The sequence below is a fragment of the Sus scrofa genome, unplaced genomic scaffold (genome assembly GCF_000003025.6).
Source record: "Sus scrofa isolate TJ Tabasco breed Duroc unplaced genomic scaffold, Sscrofa11.1 Contig42, whole genome shotgun sequence".
Taxonomy (NCBI): Eukaryota; Metazoa; Chordata; class Mammalia; order Artiodactyla; family Suidae; genus Sus; species Sus scrofa.
The window spans coordinates 846,981-851,809 of NW_018085200.1; the positions used below are offsets into that span (position 1 = coordinate 846,981).

The 4,829-nt window shown below is 37.3% G+C and overlaps 2 pseudogenes; one reads left to right on the forward strand and one right to left on the reverse strand.

Annotated features, from left to right (window-relative positions):
- Positions 1 to 2,578: 2,578 nt before the first annotated feature.
- On the reverse strand, positions 2,579 to 2,907 carry LOC110258771 (annotated as a pseudogene).
- Positions 2,908 to 3,838: 931 nt separating this feature from the next.
- LOC110258764 lies at positions 3,839 to 4,768 on the forward strand (annotated as a pseudogene).
- Positions 4,769 to 4,829: the final 61 nt, after the last annotated feature.

Consider the following 4,829-nt stretch of genomic DNA (forward strand, 5'->3'; position numbering starts at 1 on the left):
CCTGGGCATACATATTCAGAGGAACACAAGGCATTTTTGCTCCTTAGAATTGACAAGCCAGAGGCTCTCTATGAGTACATGGCTCTCACTTTACTGTTATCCAGGATTTAATTGACTAAATAATTTAGCTCCATCAGAAATTCAGATACAAGAAACACATGTCAGCTATAAAGGTAGCTTCTTAGATCCATATCCAGACTTTATTAATTATTAACTGTACAATCTTAAGCAAATTAATTATTAGAAAAATAAAGCAATTATCTCAATCATAAAATATGTTTTATCACAACTAGATATGAGGATTAATTGGGTAAACATGTATAAAGTATTAGCAAAGTATCTGGCACATAGTACATACTGAATGATGTATTATTATTAGTTTGATTTGTATATAAGTATAGTTTATTTCTATATAGACATTACATTGAATTCAATTTAATGTTATCTTGAAACCCATAGTGCATTTATTATATAATCAGTGAAATTCTATGAATGAATAATTGAATGACTTAAAATTAACATTACTGTTTGGTAAACATATTCATGAATGGTAATATTTAAGGTAAGGCTGTGGGGAAAATTATTCTTTAATACACTTTGGCAATGAAAGGTTCTTCAGAATTTCAAGAGAAGAATGTTACAGAATTATAAACATATACATATTTTTGACTTTGTAATGACATAGATTTCCTCACCTTATGTTTTAGTAAGTGGCCTGACTACAGTGAAAAGCAAGTTTGCACACCAATGACCATATGGCCTTTCCAACAGTACAAGACAGACTGAGGTGTGCTCTGGCAGTAAGTGATGGGCTTGACTACAGTGGGAGGGAATCATAGAAAAATAGAAGGATGACACTTATGTGAGACTGTCTTGAATCTCAGATTGGGAACTTGAGATGTGAACCAGCAGTCAAGAGAGATTTGCAATTAACTCATAGAGTATAAGGCAAAAAGGGCAGAGTTATCTATTCTGGTGTCTTTTGTTTTAAAATAGCTTAAGTCATGAAAGGGCACAAAGGAAATCTTACTTGGAAACATGAAAATTTAATGAATATCAAAGCTGAGCTACTGTATTTAAAAAGGATATGGTCCCTAACATGGATCTTCTGAAGTCCTACTTTTTCTACTCATAAGCCACAACTCCCTTTTCTACAGATGAAGGAACTGTGACCCAGAGTGGTGAGCAATGTAAAAACACATTCCAGGAGTTAGACAGATGACCTAGAATAGGACCCAGCTTTCCTGAATTCCAAGAATGTTGTCCTTTCTACTTCATTTAGACTGTCTAATATTTTTTTTTAATTCCCTGGGCTGGAGATGGGAGAGGTTGCAGTTAATCTGTATTGTAAATTTGCAAAAAGCATCCTGTAAGGTGGATGCTTCGTTTAGTAAGAGGGATGATTCAGAGAATGATTTTTGGGGTATTTAAGGAGGGCTTAGATAATGTGTAGTTTACTTCCCTATTTAAAGCCATGGTCTCTACTATATTCCCATCAAGGGAAAAACAGTCTCTACTTAACTATTCCTGGAAGAGGAGAGTTTGCTATCAAAGTGATTCTTTTACCATATCATTTGACTATAGTAAAAATTATATTTAGCCAATTGAGGCCACTGATCACTTCTTCAGTGGTATATTCCAACAGTTAAGAATTTCTTTTTCTTTCTTTTTTCTTTTCTTTCTTTCTTTCTTTCTTTCTCTCTCTCTCTCTCTCTCTTTCTTTCTCTTTCTTTCTTTCTTTCTTTCTTTCTTTCTTTCTTTCTTTCTTTCTTTCATTCTTTCCTTCCTTCCTTCCTTCCATCCTTCCTCCCTTCCTTCCTTCCTTCCTTCCTTCCTTCCTTCCTTCCTTCTTTCTTTCTTTCATTCTTTTTTGTTAGAACAACTCAGCAAAATCAAACTCTGGTTTATTATTGGACAGCATTGTTTCACACATACATCAAACAGGCCAAAAAATAAATAAAGACCAACTTAGACAAAAAGAGGAAAAAAGAAGAAAGCTTTTCTCTTGGGCATTTTTAACCATCTAATATGAACCAACTACTTATAGTAAAGCTAAATACACAAAAAAGTTACTGAAATGCTCAGAATAAGATTGTTTTGTTGTTGTTTTTACTTTTTTTAAATAGGTTTTTTCTTTTCTCCTTTGTGATTATAATTAACATGATCACATCACAAGTAAAGTCAGAAGTAGGACAGAGAATGCTATGAAGTCTGGCTTGGTCATCTGAGATCATTAAAAATGGCTGACCCCTAAGGATATGTACAAAAATATAAAATGTAAAAAAATGCATGTAAACAAATTTTCCTTTCTAAAGTACTTTAAGAAAAAAAAATTAGGGCCTTGAAGGTTTGGGTACATTTTTTTCCTCCCCTGTTGAAAATTGATGTTGTGGTTTTGGTTGAGTGGTGGAGAGAGCACTTGTCATCTGTGGGTAGCACAGCCTACAGTAGGCAGGCAGGCAAGTGGGACTCTCTACTCCCAAAAGTAACCATGTTTAGGATTCTTCTGAGAAGGGTAGTGGAGGGTGAATATATCAGGGCCAACTTTTTTTAAGCTGAACTTTTCCATTTTTGCTGTCTAGTCATCCTCACCAGTCTTCTGCTTCTTGCCTTCAACATTGTCATCCTCATCATCTTAAGCTGCCCATTTGCCTGTAGCTGCCTCAGCCTCCTCATCTTCATCTCATCCACTTCCTCACCATAACCTTCCTCCTCCTCCTCTTCCTCTTGCTCCCCACATTTTTCCTCTTCTTCCTCTACCTCATTGTCAGCCTCCATCTCCCTAATTTTCTAATTAGCTTTCCCAATAGCAGGTGCCTCAATCCATTCACCACCTCCTCCATAACTTCCTTCTTTTAAGTCCTTTGTGGTGATCTCAGAGCTGGTGTTCACACCTGCATCTGACATGATGGGAAATGCCTGATAGAATGCTGCTGATTAAAAAGAAAACAGGACTCTGATAACAAGAAAAACAAGAGATCTTGCTATATGTATTGATTTGATTCAGAAAAATCTGGATTTACAATATTTACTAGCCATGGAAAGTAGGTGTCATTCTGTTTTTACCTATTTTAGACATTAGTATCATCTCTAAAATGAAGAAAATTCTCTTAGAATACTCCATTGCCTGAAATGTAATAGATATTCATTGAAGCGTCACAGTGTATGATAATAATCCAGCTTGAGAGGAAGAAATGTAGATGGAAAGAGTATCTGCATTTTAGACACTTCAACTAGCACAGCCCAAGAGTTCAAAAAGTATATGTGGTAAATGAATGAGAAATTATACGAAATGTTCTGAGTTCTTTGTTATTTAGATCTATGCAATGATAAATTAAAGTGAGCTTTCCATCTTGAGGTTCCTAAAATACAGAGACCGAGAGAACAGCTTGTGTGTAGGTAGTTTATTTTGGAAAACAAGAGAGACAGTAAATGACAGAAGGAAAAAAGTGAATCTAAGATTGTGTTTATCTGAATACAATTTGTCCACTGGCTCCTATTTATTCTTCCTTAATTTATGTTAATTCTTTCATATTACAGTGTGTGAGTGATGAAATAATGTCTTCTAAGAGTCTATAGCAGCAAGTTTCAGGAAGTGAAGCAAAGGCCACACTGGTGGGACATAGTGTTGTTGGGGAATAGCAGGGTTAAGCTGTTGTCAGGGAATACTTTTCAGCAGCTGGTTGCTCTACAGATGGCTAGAGGAAAAGGTAAGTCAAGATGGTGTGAGACAGTTTGCAAAAAAGGTCCAACACAGTCAATAATTACTAATTACAAATAATATTCTTTTCGTAGGTTTTCTAGCACAAAGAGTTCATCTTACATCAGAACACAGTAAATGGAGCATCCAAACAATGTGACAGAATTCATCCTTTTAGACATTACAAAGAATCCAGAGCTGAGGAAAATACGCTCTGCTATGTTTCTAATCATTTATTCGTCCACCATCTTGGGAAACCTCCTCATTGTGGTAACCATGGTTACAAGTCAGAGTCTGAGATCACCTATGTATTTATTCTTTACCTCCTTCTCCCTCATGGATGTCACCTACTCTTTTGTCATTGCCCCGAAGATGATTGTGGACTCCTTCTCTGAGAGCACTGCCATCTCTCTGGAAGGTTGTATGGCCCAGCTATTCACTGAGCACTGCTTTGGTGGGGTGGGAATCATTCTTCTCATTGTGATGGCCTATGACAACTAAGAGGCCATCTGTAAGTCCCTTCACTACATGACCATCATGAGGCCTCACGTGTGCTGCCTGTTGCTGGGAGGTACCTGGGTGGGGGGATCCATACATGCAACTATACAACTTCTCTTCATGTATTGAATACACTTCTGTGGCCAAAATGTCATTTATCACTTCACATGTGATTTGTTTCCACTGTTGAAACTGGCCTGCATAGACACCCACCTCCTGGGCCTTTTAGTCATCCTCAACAGTGGGGTGATGTGTATGGCCATCATCCTTATCCTCACCACCTCTTATGTGTTCATCCTCTGCTCTCTCAAGTTTTACAGCTCTGAAGGGCAGTGTAAAGCCCTCTCCACCTGTGGCTCCCACCTCATTGTGGTTGTCTTGTTCTTTGTGCCATGTATTTTCTTGTATGTGAGGCCTGTTGCCACTTATACTACAGACAAGGCAATGGCGGTGTCCTTTACCATTGTTGCACCCATGTTAACCCCCTTGATCTACACCTTGAGGAATGCAGAGGTGAAAAATGCCACGAGGAAACTGTGGATGAAACAAAAGACCTTGTCTTATCATTAACTTACATGCTAAGAGCAAATCTTTCCTAAAATACAATGAGGGCTCACCTTCCCCATTCATT